This window comes from Brachyhypopomus gauderio, chromosome 7 (assembly GCF_052324685.1).
Source record: "Brachyhypopomus gauderio isolate BG-103 chromosome 7, BGAUD_0.2, whole genome shotgun sequence".
NCBI classification, from domain to species: domain Eukaryota; kingdom Metazoa; phylum Chordata; class Actinopteri; order Gymnotiformes; family Hypopomidae; genus Brachyhypopomus; species Brachyhypopomus gauderio.
The window spans coordinates 24,181,256-24,203,609 of NC_135217.1; the positions used below are offsets into that span (position 1 = coordinate 24,181,256).

At 40.8% G+C, this 22,354-nt stretch overlaps 18 non-coding genes across 18 annotated transcripts; all 18 read right to left on the bottom strand.

Moving 5' to 3' along the window:
• Positions 1 to 760: 760 nt before the first annotated feature.
• Positions 761 to 833, bottom strand: trnat-ugu (transfer RNA threonine (anticodon UGU)). The gene has a single exon. It is a non-coding gene; the product is annotated as a tRNA-Thr (tRNA).
• A 1,146-nt stretch (positions 834 to 1,979) lies between these two features.
• On the bottom strand, positions 1,980 to 2,052 carry trnat-ugu (transfer RNA threonine (anticodon UGU)). The gene has a single exon. It is a non-coding gene; the product is annotated as a tRNA-Thr (tRNA).
• Positions 2,053 to 3,197: 1,145 nt separating this feature from the next.
• Positions 3,198 to 3,270, bottom strand: trnat-ugu (transfer RNA threonine (anticodon UGU)). The gene has a single exon. It is a non-coding gene; the product is annotated as a tRNA-Thr (tRNA).
• A 1,146-nt stretch (positions 3,271 to 4,416) lies between these two features.
• Positions 4,417 to 4,489, bottom strand: trnat-ugu (transfer RNA threonine (anticodon UGU)). The gene has a single exon. It is a non-coding gene; the product is annotated as a tRNA-Thr (tRNA).
• A 1,146-nt stretch (positions 4,490 to 5,635) lies between these two features.
• Positions 5,636 to 5,708, bottom strand: trnat-ugu (transfer RNA threonine (anticodon UGU)). The gene has a single exon. It is a non-coding gene; the product is annotated as a tRNA-Thr (tRNA).
• Positions 5,709 to 6,854: 1,146 nt separating this feature from the next.
• Positions 6,855 to 6,927, bottom strand: trnat-ugu (transfer RNA threonine (anticodon UGU)). The gene has a single exon. It is a non-coding gene; the product is annotated as a tRNA-Thr (tRNA).
• Positions 6,928 to 8,072: 1,145 nt separating this feature from the next.
• trnat-ugu (transfer RNA threonine (anticodon UGU)) lies at positions 8,073 to 8,145 on the bottom strand. The gene has a single exon. It is a non-coding gene; the product is annotated as a tRNA-Thr (tRNA).
• A 1,146-nt stretch (positions 8,146 to 9,291) lies between these two features.
• trnat-ugu (transfer RNA threonine (anticodon UGU)) lies at positions 9,292 to 9,364 on the bottom strand. The gene has a single exon. It is a non-coding gene; the product is annotated as a tRNA-Thr (tRNA).
• A 1,146-nt stretch (positions 9,365 to 10,510) lies between these two features.
• Positions 10,511 to 10,583, bottom strand: trnat-ugu (transfer RNA threonine (anticodon UGU)). Its single transcript has one exon. It is a non-coding gene; the product is annotated as a tRNA-Thr (tRNA).
• Positions 10,584 to 11,897: 1,314 nt separating this feature from the next.
• trnat-ugu (transfer RNA threonine (anticodon UGU)) lies at positions 11,898 to 11,970 on the bottom strand. The gene has a single exon. It is a non-coding gene; the product is annotated as a tRNA-Thr (tRNA).
• Positions 11,971 to 13,116: 1,146 nt separating this feature from the next.
• On the bottom strand, positions 13,117 to 13,189 carry trnat-ugu (transfer RNA threonine (anticodon UGU)). The gene has a single exon. It is a non-coding gene; the product is annotated as a tRNA-Thr (tRNA).
• A 1,146-nt stretch (positions 13,190 to 14,335) lies between these two features.
• On the bottom strand, positions 14,336 to 14,408 carry trnat-ugu (transfer RNA threonine (anticodon UGU)). Its single transcript has one exon. It is a non-coding gene; the product is annotated as a tRNA-Thr (tRNA).
• A 1,146-nt stretch (positions 14,409 to 15,554) lies between these two features.
• trnat-ugu (transfer RNA threonine (anticodon UGU)) lies at positions 15,555 to 15,627 on the bottom strand. The gene has a single exon. It is a non-coding gene; the product is annotated as a tRNA-Thr (tRNA).
• Positions 15,628 to 16,773: 1,146 nt separating this feature from the next.
• trnat-ugu (transfer RNA threonine (anticodon UGU)) lies at positions 16,774 to 16,846 on the bottom strand. The gene has a single exon. It is a non-coding gene; the product is annotated as a tRNA-Thr (tRNA).
• Positions 16,847 to 17,992: 1,146 nt separating this feature from the next.
• On the bottom strand, positions 17,993 to 18,065 carry trnat-ugu (transfer RNA threonine (anticodon UGU)). Its single transcript has one exon. It is a non-coding gene; the product is annotated as a tRNA-Thr (tRNA).
• Positions 18,066 to 19,211: 1,146 nt separating this feature from the next.
• On the bottom strand, positions 19,212 to 19,284 carry trnat-ugu (transfer RNA threonine (anticodon UGU)). The gene has a single exon. It is a non-coding gene; the product is annotated as a tRNA-Thr (tRNA).
• Positions 19,285 to 20,430: 1,146 nt separating this feature from the next.
• On the bottom strand, positions 20,431 to 20,503 carry trnat-ugu (transfer RNA threonine (anticodon UGU)). Its single transcript has one exon. It is a non-coding gene; the product is annotated as a tRNA-Thr (tRNA).
• Positions 20,504 to 21,649: 1,146 nt separating this feature from the next.
• Positions 21,650 to 21,722, bottom strand: trnat-ugu (transfer RNA threonine (anticodon UGU)). The gene has a single exon. It is a non-coding gene; the product is annotated as a tRNA-Thr (tRNA).
• Between the last annotated feature and the right edge of the window lie 632 nt (positions 21,723 to 22,354).

The window sequence follows — 22,354 nt, forward strand, 5'->3', positions numbered from 1 at the left end:
AAAAATGTTCAGCTGTTTCAAACACACCTAGACAGTTTGAGAAATGGTGAGATGTCAACTAAAGACAGACAAGACTCATGGGTATTGGATCCAAATCACATCAAATTTGGGTCTACCGATGATGTTCTTCCAACTCCCCAAAACAAAGTCAGTGGTTATGTGGAGATATGGGCAGTAAAATCTGGTCGCTCTCACAAAAACCTTGTATGGTCAGTGGGAAGGTGGAGTGAGTTGGTTCAGACATTTCAGTTTGTTCCAATACAACTTATAAATGACCAAAATAGTGGGTGTGAAAGTTGCGCTGGACGTTTTAGACCAAAGAACCAAAATTTGGTCCTACCAAAACAGGAGGTCTAAGTCTATGGTTGAATTTCTTTGCTGTGTGAAAACACGTGTTTGGATAGGTCAAACCTTTGGACCAATTACAGGCAGTTGTGGGAAGGCTATGACTATGATATTGTATTATGCAGGGTATTGGCTAAGAGTAGCAAAACGAGAGTTATCAGAAGAAGGTGAAAGAGATAATCTTTGGTTGAAGTCAAGAAGAAGACAGATTATTTGGGCAGATGCATCATGATATTGTTGAACAGGTGACACCGATCATGCATGGAGAGTGCGGACAACTGCGCCCAATGAACGGCATTTTGCTTATAATTCACTTACTATTGTAAGCAAGCTTTTCATACTTTATACTATGCCGGTTTGTTTGTAGACTGACCTTTCTTTGGATGTCCTCTTTTCTGACCTCAAAAGTTCCTAAAGGCCCCAGCGAGAATTGAACTCGCGACCCCTGGTTTACAAGACCAGTGCTCTAACCACTGAGCTATGGAGCCTTACCTGTAAGCATTATAGTTATGTGTCATCATGAAGGGCTCACCCATTCACATACACACAACCACATCTGCACCGTCTGGTAGGTATTTAACTATGCTAATGCAGCAGTGATATATTATATCACCCAAAAGTCACACCATTTATAAAAACACTGAATAATTTACCTCTAAATGTATATATCCTCTGAAATTGTTACAGTGTCATTTTGTGTCACAGTATACTTGTATACAGCTAAAACGACTCGAAATTTGCTTGACTTTGGCACTGGAAGGTGGTAGAATAAGTAACACCGACTACTACACCTCACAAGTGCTCTACATGGCATTGTGGACTGGTCTACTGTGCTAGCTTTTGGATCAACTTCAAGGTGAGCTTGAACAAGTCAAAAAATGTTCAGCTGTTTCAAACACACCTAGACAGTTTGAGAAATGGTGAGATGTCAACTAAAGACAGACAAGACTCATGGGTATTGGATCCAAATCACATCAAATTTGGGTCTACCGATGATGTTCTTCCAACTCCCCAAAACAAAGTCAGTGGTTATGTGGAGATATGGACAGTAAAATCTGGTCGCTCTCACAAAAACCTTGTATGGTCAGTGGGAAGGTGGAGTGAGTTGGTTCAGACATTTCAGTTTGTTCCAATACAACTTATAAATGACCAAAATAGTGGGTGTGAAAGTTGCGCTGGACGTTTTAGACCAAAGAACCAAAATTTGGTCCTACCAAAACAGGAGGTCTAAGTCTCTGGTTGAATTTCTTTGCTGTGTGAAAACACGTGTTTGGAGAGGTCAAACCTTTGGACCAATTACAGGCAGTTGTGGGAAGGCTATTACTATGATATTGTATTATGCAGGGTATTGGCTAAGAGTAGCAAAACGAGAGTTATCAGAAGAAGGTGAAAGAGATAATCTGTGGTTGAAGTCAAGAAGAAGACAGATTATTTGGGCAGATGCATCATGATATTGTTGAACCGGTGACACCGATCATGCATTGAGAGTGCGGACAACTGCGCCCAATGAACGGCATTTTGCTTATAATTCACTTACTATTGTAAGCAAGCTTTTCATACTTTATACTATGACGGTTTGTTTGTAGACTGACCTTTCTTTGGATGTCCTCTTTTCTGACCTCAAAAGTTCCTAAAGGCCCCAGCGAGAATTGAACTCGCAACCCCTGGTTTACAAGACCAGTGCTCTAACCACTGAGCTATGGAGCCTTACCTGTAAGCATTATAGTTATGTGTCATCATGAAGGGCTCACCCATTCACATACACACAACCACATCGCACCGTCTGGTAGGTATTTAACTATGCTAATGCAGCAGTGATATATTCTATCACCCAAAAGTCACACCATTTATAAAAACACTGAATAATTTACCTCTAAATGTATATATCCTCTGAAATTGTTACAGTGTCATTCTGTGTCACAGTATACTTGTATACAGCTAAAACGACTCGAAATTTGCTTGACTTTGGCACTGGAAGGTGGTAGAATAAGTAACACCGACTACTACACCTCACAAGTGCTCTACATGGCATTGTGGACTGGTCTACTGTGCTAGCTTTTGGATCAACTTCAAGGTGAGCTTGAACAAGTCAAAAAATGTTCAGCTGTTTCAAACACACCTAGACAGTTTGAGAAATGGTGAGATGTCAACTAAAGACAGACAAGACTCATGGGTATTGGATCCAAATCACATCAAATTTGGGTCTACCGATGATGTTCTTCCAACTCCCCAAAACAAAGTCAGTGGTTATGTGGAGATATGGGCAGTAAAATCTGGTCGCTCTCACAAAAACCTTGTATGGTCAGTGGGAAGGTGGAGTGAGTTGGTTCAGACATTTCAGTTTGTTCCAATACAACTTATAAATGACCAAAATAGTGGGTGTGAAAGTTGCGCTGGACGTTTTAGACCAAAGAACCAAAATTTGGTCCTACCAAAACAGGAGGTCTAAGTCTCTGGTTGACTTTCTTTGCTGTGTGAAAACACGTGTTTGGAGAGGTCAAACCTTTGGACCAATTACAGGCAGTTGTGGGAAGGCTATTACTATGATATTGTATTATGCAGGGTATTGGCTAAGAGTAGCAAAACGAGAGTTATCAGAAGAAGGTGAAAGAGATAATCTGTGGTTGAAGTCAAGAAGAAGACAGATTATTTGGGCAGATGCATCATGATATTGTTGAACCGGTGACACCGATCATGCATTGAGAGCGCGGACAACTGCGCCCAATGAACGGCATTTTGCTTATAATTCACTTACTATTGTAAGCAAGCTTTTCATACTTTATACTATGCCGGTTTGTTTGTAGCCTGACCTTTCTTTGGATGTCCTCTTTTCTGACCTCAAAAGTTCCTAAAGGCCCCAGCGAGAATTGAACTCGCGACCCCTGGTTTACAAGACCAGTGCTCTAACCACTGAGCTATGGAGCCTTACCTGTAAGTGTTATAGTTATGTGTCATCATGAAGGGCTCACCCATTCACATACACACAACCACATCTGCACCGTCTGGTAGGTATTTAACTATGCTAATGCAGCAGTGATATATTCTATCACCCAAAAGTCACACCATTTATAAAAACACTGAATAATTTACCTCTAAATGTATATATCCTCTGAAATTGTTACAGTGTCATTTTGTGTCACAGTATACTTGTATACAGCTAAAACGACTCGAAATTTGCTTGACTTTGGCACTGGAAGGTGGTAGAATAAGTAACACCGACTACTACACCTCAGAAGTGCTCTACATGGCATTGTGGACTGGTCTACTGTGCTAGCTTTTGGATCAACTTCAAGGTGAGCTTGAACAAGTAAAAAAATGTTCAGCTGTTTCAAACACACCTAGACAGTTTGAGAAATGGTGAGATGTCAACTAAAGACAGACAAGACTCATGGGTATTGGATCCAAATCACATCAAATTTGGGTCTACCGATGATGTTCTTCCAACTCCCCAAAACAAAGTCAGTGGTTATGTGGAGATATGGACAGTAAAATCTGGTCGCTCTCACAAAAACCTTGTATGGTCAGTGGGAAGGTGGAGTGAGTTGGTTCAGACATTTCAGTTTGTTCCAATACAACTTATAAATGACCAAAATAGTGGGTGTGAAAGTTGCGCTGGACGTTTTAGACCAAAGAACCAAAATTTGGTCCTACCAAAACAGGAGGTCTAAGTCTCTGGTTGAATTTCTTTGCTGTGTGAAAACACGTGTTTGGAGAGGTCACACCTTTGTACCAATTACAGGCAGTTGTGGGAAGGCTATTACTATGATATTGTATTATGCAGGGTATTGGCTAAGAGTAGCAAAACGAGAGTTATCAGAAGAAGGTGAAAGAGATAATCTGTGGTTGAAGTCAAGAAGAAGACAGATTATTTGGGGAGATGCATCATGATATTGTTGAACCGGTGACACCGATCATGCATTGAGAGCGCGGACAACTGCGCCCAATGAACGGCATTTTGCTTATAATTCACTTACTATTGTAAGCAAGCTTTTCATACTTTATACTATGCCGGTTTGTTTGTAGCCTGACCTTTCTTTGGATGTCCTCTTTTCTGACCTCAAAAGTTCCTAAAGGCCCCAGCGAGAATTGAACTCGCGACCCCTGGTTTACAAGACCAGTGCTCTAACCACTGAGCTATGGAGCCTTACCTGTAAGCGTTATAGTTATGTGTCATCATGAAGGGCTCACCCATTCACATACACACAACCACATCTGCACCGTCTGGTAGGTATTTAACTATGCTAATGCAGCAGTGATATATTCTATCACCCAAAAGTCACACCATTTATAAAAACACTGAATAATTTACCTCTAAATGTATATATCCTCTGAAATTGTTACAGTGTCATTTTGTGTCACAGTATACTTGTATACAGCTAAAACGACTCGAAATTTGCTTGACTTTGGCACTGGAAGGTGGTACAATAAGTAACACCGACTACTACACCTCACAAGTGCTCTACATGGCATTGTGGACTGGTCTACTGTGCTAGCTTTTGGATCAACTTCAAGGTGAGCTTGAACAAGTCAAAAAATGTTCAGCTGTTTCAAACACACCTAGACAGTTTGAGAAATGGTGAGATGTCAACTAAAGACAGACAAGACTCATGGGTATTGGATCCAAATCACATCAAATTTGGGTCTACCGATGATGTTCTTCCAACTCCCCAAAACAAAGTCAGTGGTTATGTGGAGATATGGGCAGTAAAATCTGGTCGCTCTCACAAAAACCTTGTATGGTCAGTGGGAAGGTGGAGTGAGTTGGTTCAGACATTTCAGTTTGTTCCAATACAACTTATAAATGACCAAAATAGTGGGTGTGAAAGTTGCGCTGGACGTTTTAGACCAAAGAACCAAAATTTGGTCCTACCAAAACAGGAGGTCTAAGTCTATGGTTGAATTTCTTTGCTGTGTGAAAACACGTGTTTGGATAGGTCAAACCTTTGGACCAATTACAGGCAGTTGTGGGAAGGCTATGACTATGATATTGTATTATGCAGGGTATTGGCTAAGAGTAGCAAAACGAGAGTTATCAGAAGAAGGTGAAAGAGATAATCTTTGGTTGAAGTCAAGAAGAAGACAGATTATTTGGGCAGATGCATCATGATATTGTTGAACAGGTGACACCGATCATGCATGGAGAGTGCGGACAACTGCGCCCAATGAACGGCATTTTGCTTATAATTCACTTACTATTGTAAGCAAGCTTTTCATACTTTATACTATGCCGGTTTGTTTGTAGACTGACCTTTCTTTGGATGTCCTCTTTTCTGACCTCAAAAGTTCCTAAAGGCCCCAGCGAGAATTGAACTCGCGACCCCTGGTTTACAAGACCAGTGCTCTAACCACTGAGCTATGGAGCCTTACCTGTAAGCATTATAGTTATGTGTCATCATGAAGGGCTCACCCATTCACATACACACAACCACATCTGCACCGTCTGGTAGGTATTTAACTATGCTAATGCAGCAGTGATATATTATATCACCCAAAAGTCACACCATTTATAAAAACACTGAATAATTTACCTCTAAATGTATATATCCTCTGAAATTGTTACAGTGTCATTTTGTGTCACAGTATACTTGTATACAGCTAAAACGACTCGAAATTTGCTTGACTTTGGCACTGGAAGGTGGTAGAATAAGTAACACCGACTACTACACCTCACAAGTGCTCTACATGGCATTGTGGACTGGTCTACTGTGCTAGCTTTTGGATCAACTTCAAGGTGAGCTTGAACAAGTCAAAAAATGTTCAGCTGTTTCAAACACACCTAGACAGTTTGAGAAATGGTGAGATGTCAACTAAAGACAGACAAGACTCATGGGTATTGGATCCAAATCACATCAAATTTGGGTCTACCGATGATGTTCTTCCAACTCCCCAAAACAAAGTCAGTGGTTATGTGGAGATATGGACAGTAAAATCTGGTCGCTCTCACAAAAACCTTGTATGGTCAGTGGGAAGGTGGAGTGAGTTGGTTCAGACATTTCAGTTTGTTCCAATACAACTTATAAATGACCAAAATAGTGGGTGTGAAAGTTGCGCTGGACGTTTTAGACCAAAGAACCAAAATTTGGTCCTACCAAAACAGGAGGTCTAAGTCTCTGGTTGAATTTCTTTGCTGTGTGAAAACACGTGTTTGGAGAGGTCAAACCTTTGGACCAATTACAGGCAGTTGTGGGAAGGCTATTACTATGATATTGTATTATGCAGGGTATTGGCTAAGAGTAGCAAAACGAGAGTTATCAGAAGAAGGTGAAAGAGATAATCTGTGGTTGAAGTCAAGAAGAAGACAGATTATTTGGGCAGATGCATCATGATATTGTTGAACCGGTGACACCGATCATGCATTGAGAGTGCGGACAACTGCGCCCAATGAACGGCATTTTGCTTATAATTCACTTACTATTGTAAGCAAGCTTTTCATACTTTATACTATGACGGTTTGTTTGTAGACTGACCTTTCTTTGGATGTCCTCTTTTCTGACCTCAAAAGTTCCTAAAGGCCCCAGCGAGAATTGAACTCGCAACCCCTGGTTTACAAGACCAGTGCTCTAACCACTGAGCTATGGAGCCTTACCTGTAAGCATTATAGTTATGTGTCATCATGAAGGGCTCACCCATTCACATACACACAACCACATCGCACCGTCTGGTAGGTATTTAACTATGCTAATGCAGCAGTGATATATTCTATCACCCAAAAGTCACACCATTTATAAAAACACTGAATAATTTACCTCTAAATGTATATATCCTCTGAAATTGTTACAGTGTCATTCTGTGTCACAGTATACTTGTATACAGCTAAAACGACTCGAAATTTGCTTGACTTTGGCACTGGAAGGTGGTAGAATAAGTAACACCGACTACTACACCTCACAAGTGCTCTACATGGCATTGTGGACTGGTCTACTGTGCTAGCTTTTGGATCAACTTCAAGGTGAGCTTGAACAAGTCAAAAAATGTTCAGCTGTTTCAAACACACCTAGACAGTTTGAGAAATGGTGAGATGTCAACTAAAGACAGACAAGACTCATGGGTATTGGATCCAAATCACATCAAATTTGGGTCTACCGATGATGTTCTTCCAACTCCCCAAAACAAAGTCAGTGGTTATGTGGAGATATGGGCAGTAAAATCTGGTCGCTCTCACAAAAACCTTGTATGGTCAGTGGGAAGGTGGAGTGAGTTGGTTCAGACATTTCAGTTTGTTCCAATACAACTTATAAATGACCAAAATAGTGGGTGTGAAAGTTGCGCTGGACGTTTTAGACCAAAGAACCAAAATTTGGTCCTACCAAAACAGGAGGTCTAAGTCTCTGGTTGACTTTCTTTGCTGTGTGAAAACACGTGTTTGGAGAGGTCAAACCTTTGGACCAATTACAGGCAGTTGTGGGAAGGCTATTACTATGATATTGTATTATGCAGGGTATTGGCTAAGAGTAGCAAAACGAGAGTTATCAGAAGAAGGTGAAAGAGATAATCTGTGGTTGAAGTCAAGAAGAAGACAGATTATTTGGGCAGATGCATCATGATATTGTTGAACCGGTGACACCGATCATGCATTGAGAGCGCGGACAACTGCGCCCAATGAACGGCATTTTGCTTATAATTCACTTACTATTGTAAGCAAGCTTTTCATACTTTATACTATGCCGGTTTGTTTGTAGCCTGACCTTTCTTTGGATGTCCTCTTTTCTGACCTCAAAAGTTCCTAAAGGCCCCAGCGAGAATTGAACTCGCGACCCCTGGTTTACAAGACCAGTGCTCTAACCACTGAGCTATGGAGCCTTACCTGTAAGTGTTATAGTTATGTGTCATCATGAAGGGCTCACCCATTCACATACACACAACCACATCTGCACCGTCTGGTAGGTATTTAACTATGCTAATGCAGCAGTGATATATTCTATCACCCAAAAGTCACACCATTTATAAAAACACTGAATAATTTACCTCTAAATGTATATATCCTCTGAAATTGTTACAGTGTCATTTTGTGTCACAGTATACTTGTATACAGCTAAAACGACTCGAAATTTGCTTGACTTTGGCACTGGAAGGTGGTAGAATAAGTAACACCGACTACTACACCTCACAAGTGCTCTACATGGCATTGTGGACTGGTCTACTGTGCTAGCTTTTGGATCAACTTCAAGGTGAGCTTGAACAAGTAAAAAAATGTTCAGCTGTTTCAAACACACCTAGACAGTTTGAGAAATGGTGAGATGTCAACTAAAGACAGACAAGACTCATGGGTATTGGATCCAAATCACATCAAATTTGGGTCTACCGATGATGTTCTTCCAACTCACCAAAACAAAGTCAGTGGTTATGTGGAGATATGGGCAGTAAAATCTGGTCGCTCTCACAAAAACCTTGTATGGTCAGTGGGAAGGTGGAGTGAGTTGGTTCAGACATTTCAGTTTGTTCCAATACAACTTATAAATGACCAAATTAGTGGGTGTGAAAGTTGCGCTGGACGTTTTAGACCAAAGAACCAAAATTTGGTCCTACCAAAACAGGAGGTCTAAGTCTATGGTTGAATTTCTTTGCTGTGTGAAAACACGTGTTTGGATAGGTCAAACCTTTGGACCAATTACAGGCAGTTGTGGGAAGGCTATGACTATGATATTGTATTATGCAGGGTATTGGCTAAGAGTAGCAAAACGAGAGTTATCAGAAGAAGGTGAAAGAGATAATCTTTGGTTGAAGTCAAGAAGAAGACAGATTATTTGGGCAGATGCATCATGATATTGTTGAACAGGTGACACCGATCATGCATGGAGAGTGCGGACAACTGCGCCCAATGAACGGCATTTTGCTTATAATTCACTTACTATTGTAAGCAAGCTTTTCATACTTTATACTATGCCGGTTTGTTTGTAGACTGACCTTTCTTTGGATGTCCTCTTTTCTGACCTCAAAAGTTCCTAAAGGCCCCAGCGAGAATTGAACTCGCGACCCCTGGTTTACAAGACCAGTGCTCTAACCACTGAGCTATGGAGCCTTACCTATAAGCATTATAGTTATGTGTCATCATGAAGGGCTCACCCATTCACATACACACAACCACATCTGCACCGTCTGGTAGGTATTTAACTATGCTAATGCAGCAGTGATATATTATATCACCCAAAAGTCACACCATTTATAAAAACACTGAATAATTTACCTCTAAATGTATATATCCTCTGAAATTGTTACAGTGTCATTTTGTGTCACAGTATACTTGTATACAGCTAAAACGACTCGAAATTTGCTTGACTTTGGCACTGGAAGGTGGTAGAATAAGTAACACCGACTACTACACCTCACAAGTGCTCTACATGGCATTGTGGACTGGTCTACTGTGCTAGCTTTTGGATCAACTTCAAGGTGAGCTTGAACAAGTAAAAAAATGTTCAGCTGTTTCAAACACACCTAGACAGTTTGAGAAATGGTGAGATGTCAACTAAAGACAGACAAGACTCATGGGTATTGGATCCAAATCACATCAAATTTGGGTCTACCGATGATGTTCTTCCAACTCCCCAAAACAAAGTCAGTGGTTATGTGGAGATATGGGCAGTAAAATCTGGTCGCTCTCACAAAAACCTTGTATGGTCAGTGGGAAGGTGGAGTGAGTTGGTTCAGACATTTCAGTTTGTTCCAATACAACTTATAAATGACCAAAATAGTGGGTGTGAAAGTTGCGCTGGACGTTTTAGACCAAAGAACCAAAATTTGGTCCTACCAAAACAGGAGGTCTAAGTCTCTGGTTGAATTTCTTTGCTGTGTGAAAACACGTGTTTGGAGAGGTCAAACCTTTGGACCAATTACAGGCAGTTGTGGGAAGGCTATTACTATGATATTGTATTATGCAGGGTATTGGCTAAGAGTAGCAAAACGAGAGTTATCAGAAGAAGGTGAAAGAGATAATCTGTGGTTGAAGTCAAGAAGAAGACATATTATTTGGGCAGATGCATCATGATATTGTTGAACCGGTGACACCGATCATGCATTGAGAGTGCGGACAACTGCGCCCAATGAACGGCATTTTGCTTATAATTCACTTACTATTGTAAGCAAGCTTTTCATACTTTATACTATGCCGGTTTGTTTGTAGCCTGACCTTTCTTTGGATGTCCTCTTTTCTGACCTCAAAAGTTCCTAAAGGCCCCAGCGAGAATTGAACTCGCGACCCCTGGTTTACAAGACCAGTGCTCTAACCACTGAGCTATGGAGCCTTACCTGTAAGCGTTATAGTTATGTGTCATCATGAAGGGCTCACCCATTCACATACACACAACCACATCTGCACCGTCTGGTAGGTATTTAACTATGCTAATGCAGCAGTGATATATTCTATCACCCAAAAGTCACACCATTTAAAAAAACACTGAATAATTTACCTCTAAATGTATATATCCTCTGAAATTGTTACAGTGTCATTTTGTGTCACAGTATACTTGTATACAGCTAAAACGACTCGAAATTTGCTTGACTTTGGCACTGGAAGGTGGTAGAATAAGTAACACCGACTACTACACCTCACAAGTGCTCTACATGGCATTGTGGACTGGTCTACTGTGCTAGCTTTTGGATCAACTTCAAGGTGAGCTTGAACAAGTCAAAAAATGTTCAGCTGTTTCAAACACACCTAGACAGTTTGAGAAATGGTGAGATGTCAACTAAAGACAGACAAGACTCATGGGTATTGGATCCAAATCACATCAAATTTGGATCTACCGATGATGTTCTTCCAACTCCCCAAAACAAAGTCAGTGGTTATGTGGAGATATGGGCAGTAAAATCTGGTCGCTCTCACAAAAACCTTGTATGGTCAGTGGGAAGGTGGAGTGAGTTGGTTCAGACATTTCAGTTTGTTCCAATACAACTTATAAATGACCAAAATAGTGGGTGTGAAAGTTGCGCTGGACGTTTTAGACCAAAGAACCAAAATTTGGTCCTACCAAAACAGGAGGTCTAAGTCTATGGTTGAATTTCTTTGCTGTGTGAAAACACGTGTTTGGATAGGTCAAACCTTTGGACCAATTACAGGCAGTTGTGGGAAGGCTATGACTATGATATTGTATTATGCAGGGTATTGGCTAAGAGTAGCAAAACGAGAGTTATCAGAAGAAGGTGAAAGAGATAATCTTTGGTTGAAGTCAAGAAGAATACAGATTATTTGGGCAGATGCATCATGATATTGTTGAACAGGTGACACCGATCATGCATGGAAAGTGCGGACAACTGCGCCCAATGAACGGCATTTTGCTTATAATTCACTTACTATTGTAAGCAAGCTTTTCATACTTTATACCACGGATGTAATTTTGGGGGGGGGGACGGGGGGGGACATGTCCCCCCCACTTTTTCAAAAGCTGGTGTTGGTCCCCCCCAGTTTTTACGGTTAAAACCAAATATTTAAATAGCGACGAATCCATGTCCCCCCCACTTTTTAAATCAAAATTACGTCCATGCTTTATACTATGCCGGTTTGTTTGTAGACTGACCTTTCTTTGGATGTCCTCTTTTCTGACCTCAAAAGTTCCTAAAGGCCCCAGCGAGAATTGAACTCGCGACCCCTGGTTTACAAGACCAGTGCTCTAACCACTGAGCTATGGAGCCTTACCTGTAAGCGTTATAGTTATGTGTCATCATGAAGGGCTCACCCATTCACATACACACAACCACATCTGCACCGTCTGGTAGGTATTTAACTATGCTAATGCAGCACTGATATATTATATCACCCAAAAGTCACACCATTTATAAAAACACTGAATAATTTACCTCTAAATGTATATATCCTCTGAAATTGTTACAGTGTCATTTTGTGTCACAGTATACTTGTATACAGCTAAAACGACTCGAAATTTGCTTGACTTTGGCACTGGAAGGTGGTAGAATAAGTAACACCGACTACTACACCTCACAAGTGCTCTACATGGCATTGTGGACTGGTCTACTGTGCTAGCTTTTGGATCAACTTCAAGGTGAGCTTGAACAAGTCAAAAAATGTTCAGCTGTTTCAAACACACCTAGACAGTTTGAGAAATGGTGAGATGTCAACTAAAGACAGACAAGACTCATGGGTATTGGATCCAAATCACATCAAATTTGGATCTACCGATGATGTTCTTCCAACTCCCCAAAACAAAGTCAGTGGTTATGTGGAGATATGGGCAGTAAAATCTGGTCGCTCTCACAAAAACCTTGTATGGTCAGTGGGAAGGTGGAGTGAGTTGGTTCAGACATTTCAGTTTGTTCCAATACAACTTATAAATGACCAAAATAGTGGGTGTGAAAGTTGCGCTGGACGTTTTAGACCAAAGAACCAAAATTTGGTCCTACCAAAACAGGAGGTCTAAGTCTCTGGTTGAATTTCTTTGCTGTGTGAAAACACGTGTTTGGATAGGTCAAACCTTTGGACCAATTACAGGCAGTTGTGGGAAGGCTATGACTATGATATTGTATTATGCAGGGTATTGGCTAAGAGTAGCAAAACGAGAGTTATCAGAAGAAGGTGAAAGAGATAATCTTTGGTTGAAGTCAAGAAGAAGACAGATTATTTGGGCAGATGCATCATGATATTGTTGAACAGGTGACACCGATCATGCATGGAGAGTGCGGACAACTGCGCCCAATGAACGGCATTTTGCTTATAATTCACTTACTATTGTAAGCAAGCTTTTCATACTTTATACTATGCCGGTTTGTTTGTAGCCTGACCTTTCTTTGGATGTCCTCTTTTCTGACCTCAAAAGTTCCTAAAGGCCCCAGCGAGAATTGAACTCGCAACCCCTGGTTTACAAGACCAGTGCTCTAACCACTGAGCTATGGAGCCTTACCTGTAAGCATTATAGTTATGTGTCATCATGAAGGGCTCACCCATTCACATACACACAACCACATCTGCACCGTCTGGTAGGTATTTAACTATGCTAATGCAGCAGTGATATATTCTATCACCCAAAAGTCACACCATTTATAAAAACACTGAATAATTTACCTCTAAATGTATATATCCTCTGAAATTGTTACAGTGTCATTTTGTGTCACAGTATACTTGTATACAGCTAAAACGACTCGAAATTTGCTTGACTTTGGCACTGGAAGGTGGTAGAATAAGTAACACCGACTACTACACCTCACAAGTGCTCTACATGGCATTGTGGACTGGTCTACTGTGCTAGCTTTTGGATCAACTTCAAGGTGAGCTTGAACAAGTCAAAAAATGTTCAGCTGTTTCAAACACACCTAGACAGTTTGAGAAATGGTGAGATGTCAACTAAAGACAGACAAGACTCATGGGTATTGGATCCAAATCACATCAAATTTGGGTCTACCGATGATGTTCTTCCAACTCCCCAAAACAAAGTCAGTGGTTATGTGGAGATATGGGCAGTAAAATCTGGTCGCTCTCACAAAAACCTTGTATGGTCAGTGGGAAGGTGGAGTGAGTTGGTTCAGACATTTCAGTTTGTTCCAATACAACTTATAAATGACCAAAATAGTGGGTGTGAAAGTTGCGCTGGACGTTTTAGACCAAAGAACCAAAATTTGGTCCTACCAAAACAGGAGGTCTAAGTCTATGGTTGAATTTCTTTGCTGTGTGAAAACACGTGTTTGGATAGGTCAAACCTTTGGACCAATTACAGGCAGTTGTGGGAAGGCTATGACTATGATATTGTATTATGCAGGGTATTGGCTAAGAGTAGCAAAACGAGAGTTATCAGAAGAAGGTGAAAGAGATAATCTTTGGTTGAAGTCAAGAAGAAGACAGATTATTTGGGCAGATGCATCATGATATTGTTGAACAGGTGACACCGATCATGCATGGAGAGTGCGGACAACTGCGCCCAATGAACAGCATTTTGCTTATAATTCACTTACTATTGTAAGCAAGCTTTTCATACTTTATACTATGCCGGTTTGTTTGTAGACTGACCTTTCTTTGGATGTCCTCTTTTCTGACCTCAAAAGTTCCTAAAGGCCCCAGCGAGAATTGAACTCGCAACCCCTGGTTTACAAGACCAGTGCTCTAACCACTGAGCTATGGAGCCTTACCTGTAAGCATTATAGTTATGTGTCATCATGAAGGGCTCACCCATTCACATACACACAACCACATCTGCACCGTCTGGTAGGTATTTAACTATGCTAATGCAGCACTGATATATTATATCACCCAAAAGTCACACCATTTATAAAAACACTGAATAATTTACCTCTAAATGTATATATCCTCTGAAATTGTTACAGTGTCATTTTGTGTCACAGTATACTTGTATACAGCTAAAACGACTCAAAATTTGCTTGACTTTGGCACTGGAAGGTGGTAGAATAAGTAACACCGACTACTACACCTCACAAGTGCTCTACATGGCATTGTGGACTGGTCTACTGTGCTAGCTTTTGGATCAACTTCAAGGTGAGCTTGAACAAGTAAAAAAATGTTCAGCTGTTTCAAACACACCTAGACAGTTTGAGAAATGGTGAGATGTCAACTAAAGACAGACAAGACTCATGGGTATTGGATCCAAATCACATCAAATTTGGGTCTACCGATGATGTTCTTCCAACTCCCCAAAACAAAGTCAGTGGTTATGTGGAGATATGGACAGTAAAATCTGGTCGCTCTCACAAAAACCTTGTATGGTCAGTGGGAAGGTGGAGTGAGTTGGTTCAGACATTTCAGTTTGTTCCAATACAACTTATTAATGACCAAAATAGTGGGTGTGAAAGTTGCGCTGGACGTTTTAGACCAAAGAACCAAAATTTGGTCCTACCAAAACAGGAGGTCTAAGTCTCTGGTTGAATTTCTTTGCTGTGTGAAAACACGTGTTTGGAGAGGTCACACCTTTGTACCAATTACGGGCAGTTGTGGGAAGGCTATTACTATGATATTGTATTATGCAGGGTATTGGCTAAGAGTAGCAAAACGAGAGTTATCAGAAGAAGGTGAAAGAGATAATCTGTGGTTGAAGTCAAGAAGAAGACAGATTATTTGGGCAGATGCATCATGATATTGTTGAACCGGTGACACCGATCATGCATTGAGAGCGCGGACAACTGCGCCCAATGAACGGCATTTTGCTTATAATTCACTTACTATTGTAAGCAAGCTTTTCATACTTTATACTATGCCGGTTTGTTTGTAGCCTGACCTTTCTTTGGATGTCCTCTTTTCTGACCTCAAAAGTTCCTAAAGGCCCCAGCGAGAATTGAACTCGCGACCCCTGGTTTACAAGACCAGTGCTCTAACCACTGAGCTATGGAGCCTTACCTGTAAGCGTTATAGTTATGTGTCATCATGAAGGGCTCACCCATTCACATACACACAACCACATCTGCACCGTCTGGTAGGTATTTAACTATGCTAATGCAGCAGTGATATATTCTATCACCCAAAAGTCACACCATTTATAAAAACACTGAATAATTTACCTCTAAATGTATATATCCTCTGAAATTGTTACAGTGTCATTTTGTGTCACAGTATACTTGTATACAGCTAAAACGACTCGAAATTTGCTTGACTTTGGCACTGGAAGGTGGTACAATAAGTAACACCGACTACTACACCTCACAAGTGCTCTACATGGCATTGTGGACTGGTCTACTGTGCTAGCTTTTGGATCAACTTCAAGGTGAGCTTGAACAAGTCAAAAAATGTTCAGCTGTTTCAAACACACCTAGACAGTTTGAGAAATGGTGAGATGTCAACTAAAGACAGACAAGACTCATGGGTATTGGATCCAAATCACATCAAATTTGGATCTACCGATGATGTTCTTCCAACTCCCCAAAACAAAGTCAGTGGTTATGTGGAGATATGGGCAGTAAAATCTGGTCGCTCTCACAAAAACCTTGTATGGTCAGTGGGAAGGTGGAGTGAGTTGGTTCAGACATTTCAGTTTGTTCCAATACAACTTATAAATGACCAAAATAGTGGGTGTGAAAGTTGCGCTGGACGTTTTAGACCAAAGAACCAAAATTTGGTCCTACCAAAACAGGAGGTCTAAGTCTATGGTTGAATTTCTTTGCTGTGTGAAAACACGTGTTTGGATAGGTCAAACCTTTGGACCAATTACAGGCAGTTGTGGGAAGGCTATGACTATGATATTGTATTATGCAGGGTATTGGCTAAGAGTAGCAAAACGAGAGTTATCAGAAGAAGGTGAAAGAGATAATCTTTGGTTGAAGTCAAGAAGAAGACAGATTATTTGGGCAGATGCATCATGATATTGTTGAACAGGTGACACCGATCATGCATGGAGAGTGCGGACAACTGCGCCCAATGAACAGCATTTTGCTTATAATTCACTTACTATTGTAAGCAAGCTTTTCATACTTTATACTATGCCGGTTTGTTTGTAGCCTGACCTTTCTTTGGATGTCCTCTTTTCTGACCTCAAAAGTTCCTAAAGGCCCCAGCGAGAATTGAACTCGCGACCCCTGGTTTACAAGACCAGCGCTCTAACCACTGAGCTATGGAGCCTTACCTGTAAGCGTTATAGTTATGTGTCATCATGAAGGGCTCACCCATTCACATACACACAACCACATCTGCACCGTCTGGTAGGTATTTAACTATGCTAATGCAGCAGTGATATATTCTATCACCCAAAAGTCACACCATTTATAAAAACACTGAATAATTTACCTCTAAACGTATATATCCTCTGAAATTGTTACAGTGTCATTTTGTGTCACAGTATACTTGTATACAGCTAAAACGACTCGAAATTTGCTTGACTTTGGCACTGGAAGGTGGTAGAATAAGTAACACCGACTACTACACCTCACAAGTGCTCTACATGGCATTGTGGACTGGTCTACTGTGCTAGCTTTTGGATCAACTTCAAGGTGAGCTTGAACAAGTCAAAAAATGTTCAGCTGTTTCAAACACACCTAGACAGTTTGAGAAATGGTGAGATGTCAACTAAAGACAGACAAGACTCATGGGTATTGGATCCAAATCACATCAAATTTGGGTCTACCGATGATGTTCTTCCAACTCCCCAAAACAAAGTCAGTGGTTATGTGGAGATATGGGCAGTAAAATCTGGTCGCTCTCACAAAAACCTTGTATGGTCAGTGGGAAGGTGGAGTGAGTTGGTTCAGACATTTCAGTTTGTTCCAATACAACTTATAAATGACCAAAATAGTGGGTGTGAAAGTTGCGCTGGACGTTTTAGACCAAAGAACCAAAATTTGGTCCTACCAAAACAGGAGGTCTAAGTCTATGGTTGAATTTCTTTGCTGTGTGAAAACACGTGTTTGGATAGGTCAAACCTTTGGACCAATTACAGGCAGTTGTGGGAAGGCTATGACTATGATATTGTATTATGCAGGGTATTGGCTAAGAGTAGCAAAACGAGAGTTATCAGAAGAAGGTGAAAGAGATAATCTTTGGTTGAAGTCAAGAAGAAGACAGATTATTTGGGCAGATGCATCATGATATTGTTGAACAGGTGACACCGATCATGCATGGAGAGTGCGGACAACTGCGCCCAATGAACAGCATTTTGCTTATAATTCACTTACTATTGTAAGCAAGCTTTTCATACTTTATACTATGCCGGTTTGTTTGTAGACTGACCTTTCTTTGGATGTCCTCTTTTCTGACCTCAAAAGTTCCTAAAGGCCCCAGCGAGAATTGAACTCGCAACCCCTGGTTTACAAGACCAGTGCTCTAACCACTGAGCTATGGAGCCTTACCTGTAAGCATTATAGTTATGTGTCATCATGAAGGGCTCACCCATTCACATACACACAACCACATCTGCACCGTCTGGTAGGTATTTAACTATGCTAATGCAGCACTGATATATTATATCACCCAAAAGTCACACCATTTATAAAAACACTGAATAATTTACCTCTAAATGTATATATCCTCTGAAATTGTTACAGTGTCATTTTGTGTCACAGTATACTTGTATACAGCTAAAACGACTCAAAATTTGCTTGACTTTGGCACTGGAAGGTGGTAGAATAAGTAACACCGACTACTACACCTCACAAGTGCTCTACATGGCATTGTGGACTGGTCTACTGTGCTAGCTTTTGGATCAACTTCAAGGTGAGCTTGAACAAGTAAAAAAATGTTCAGCTGTTTCAAACACACCTAGACAGTTTGAGAAATGGTGAGATGTCAACTAAAGACAGACAAGACTCATGGGTATTGGATCCAAATCACATCAAATTTGGGTCTACCGATGATGTTCTTCCAACTCCCCAAAACAAAGTCAGTGGTTATGTGGAGATATGGACAGTAAAATCTGGTCGCTCTCACAAAAACCTTGTATGGTCAGTGGGAAGGTGGAGTGAGTTGGTTCAGACATTTCAGTTTGTTCCAATACAACTTATAAATGACCAAAATAGTGGGTGTGAAAGTTGCGCTGGACGTTTTAGACCAAAGAACCAAAATTTGGTCCTACCAAAACAGGAGGTCTAAGTCTCTGGTTGAATTTCTTTGCTGTGTGAAAACACGTGTTTGGAGAGGTCACACCTTTGTACCAATTACGGGCAGTTGTGGGAAGGCTATTACTATGATATTGTATTATGCAGGGTATTGGCTAAGAGTAGCAAAACGAGAGTTATCAGAAGAAGGTGAAAGAGATAATCTGTGGTTGAAGTCAAGAAAAAGACAGATTATTTGGGCAGATGCATCATGATATTGTTGAACCGGTGACACCGATCATGCATTGAGAGCGCGGACAACTGCGCCCAATGAACGGCATTTTGCTTATAATTCACTTACTATTGTAAGCAAGCTTTTCATACTTTATACTATGCCGGTTTGTTTGTAGCCTGACCTTTCTTTGGATGTCCTCTTTTCTGACCTCAAAAGTTCCTAAAGGCCCCAGCGAGAATTGAACTCGCGACCCCTGGTTTACAAGACCAGTGCTCTAACCACTGAGCTATGGAGCCTTACCTGTAAGCGTTATAGTTATGTGTCATCATGAAGGGCTCACCCATTCACATACACACAACCACATCTGCACCGTCTGGTAGGTATTTAACTATGCTAATGCAGCAGTGATATATTCTATCACCCAAAAGTCACACCATTTATAAAAACACTGAATAATTTACCTCTAAATGTATAAATCCTCTGAAATTGTTACAGTGTCATTTTGTGTCACAGTATACTTGTATACAGCTAAAACGACTCGAAATTTGCTTGACTTTGGCACTGGAAGGTGGTACAATAAGTAACACCGACTACTACACCTCACAAGTGCTCTACATGGCATTGTGGACTGGTCTACTGTGCTAGCTTTTGGATCAACTTCAAGGTGAGCTTGAACAAGTCAAAAAATGTTCAGCTGTTTCAAACACACCTAGACAGTTTGAGAAATGGTGAGATGTCAACTAAAGACAGACAAGACTCATGGGTATTGGATCCAAATCACATCAAATTTGGATCTACCGATGATGTTCTTCCAACTCCCCAAAACAAAGTCAGTGGTTATGTGGAGATATGGGCAGTAAAATCTGGTCGCTCTCACAAAAACCTTGTATGGTCAGTGGGAAGGTGGAGTGAGTTGGTTCAGACATTTCAGTTTGTTCCAATACAACTTATAAATGACCAAAATAGTGGGTGTGAAAGTTGCGCTGGACGTTTTAGACCAAAGAACCAAAATTTGGTCCTACCAAAACAGGAGGTCTAAGTCTATGGTTGAATTTCTTTGCTGTGTGAAAACACGTGTTTGGATAGGTCAAACCTTTGGACCAATTACAGGCAGTTGTGGGAAGGCTATGACTATGATATTGTATTATGCAGGGTATTGGCTAAGAGTAGCAAAACGAGAGTTATCAGAAGAAGGTGAAAGAGATAATCTTTGGTTGAAGTCAAGAAGAAGACAGATTATTTGGGCAGATGCATCATGATATTGTTGAACAGGTGACACCGATCATGCATGGAGAGTGCGGACAACTGCGCCCAATGAACAGCATTTTGCTTATAATTCACTTACTATTGTAAGCAAGCTTTTCATACTTTATACTATGCCGGTTTGTTTGTAGACTGACCTTTCTTTGGATGTCCTCTTTTCTGACCTCAAAAGTTCCTAAAGGCCCCAGCGAGAATTGAACTCGCGACCCCTGGTTTACAAGACCAGTGCTCTAACCACTGAGCTATGGAGCCTTACCTATAAGCATTATAGTTATGTGTCATCATGAAGGGCTCACCCATTCACATACACACAACCACATCTGCACCGTCTGGTAGGTATTTAACTATGCTAATGCAGCAGTGATATATTCTATCACCCAAAAGTCACACCATTTATAAAAACACTGAATAATTTACCTCTAAATGTATATATCCTCTGAAATTGTTACAGTGTCATTTTGTGTCACAGTATACTTGTATACAGCTAAAACGACTCGAAATTTGCTTGACTTTGGCACTGGAAGGTGGTAGAATAAGTAACACCGACTACTACACCTCACAAGTGCTCTACATGGCATTGTGGACTGGTCTACTGTGCTAGCTTTTGGATCAACTTCAAGGTGAGCTTGAACAAGTCAAAAAATGTTCAGCTGTTTCAAACACACCTAGACAGTTTGAGAAATGGTGAGATGTCAACTAAAGACAGACAAGACTCATGGGTATTGGATCCAAATCACATCAAATTTGGGTCTACCGATGATGTTCTTCCAACTCCCCAAAACAAAGTCAGTGGTTATGTGGAGATATGGACAGTAAAATCTGGTCACTCTCACAAAAACCTTGTATGGTCAGTGGGAAGGTGGAGTGAGTTGGTTCAGACATTTCAGTTTGTTCCAATACAACTTATAAATGACCAAAATAGTGGGTGTGAAAGTTGCGCTGGACGTTTTAGACCAAAGAACCAAAATTTGGTCCTACCAAAACAGGAGGTCTAAGTCTCTGGTTGAATTTCTTTGCTGTGTGAAAACACGTGTTTGGAGAGGTCACACCTTTGTACCAATTACAGGCAGTTGTGGGAAGGCTATTACTATGATATTGTATTATGCAGGGTATTGGCTAAGAGTAGCAAAACGAGAGTTATCAGAAGAAGGTGAAAGAGATAATCTGTGGTTGAAGTCAAGAAGAAGACAGATTATTTGGGCAGATGCATCATGATATTGTTGAACCGGTGACACCGATCATGCATTGAGAGCGCGGACAACTGCGCCCAATGAACGGCATTTTGCTTATAATTCACTTACTATTGTAAGCAAGCTTTTCATACTTTATACTATGCCGGTTTGTTTGTAGCCTGACCTTTCTTTGGATGTCCTCTTTTCTGACCTCAAAAGTTCCTAAAGGCCCCAGCGAGAATTGAACTCGCGACCCCTGGTTTACAAGACCAGTGCTCTAACCACTGAGCTATGGAGCCTTACCTGTAAGCGTTATAGTTATGTGTCATCATGAAGGGCTCACCCATTCACATACACACAACCACATCTGCACCGTCTGGTAGGTATTTAACTATGCTAATGCAGCAGTGATATATTCTATCACCCAAAAGTCACACCATTTATAAAAACACTGAATAATTTACCTCTAAATGTATATATCCTCTGAAATTGTTACAGTGTCATTTTGTGTCACAGTATACTTGTATACAGCTAAAACGACTCGAAATTTGCTTGACTTTGGCACTGGAAGGTGGTACAATAAGTAACACCGACTACTACACCTCACAAGTGCTCTACATGGCATTGTGGACTGGTCTACTGTGCTAGCTTTTGGATCAACTTCAAGGTGAGCTTGAACAAGTCAAAAAATGTTCAGCTGTTTCAAACACACCTAGACAGTTTGAGAAATGGTGAGATGTCAACTAAAGACAGACAAGACTCATGGGTATTGGATCCAAATCACATCAAATTTGGGTCTACCGATGATGTTCTTCCAACTCCCCAAAACAAAGTCAGTGGTTATGTGGAGATATGGGCAGTAAAATCTGGTCGCTCTCACAAAAACCTTGTATGGTCAGTGGGAAGGTGGAGTGAGTTGGTTCAGACATTT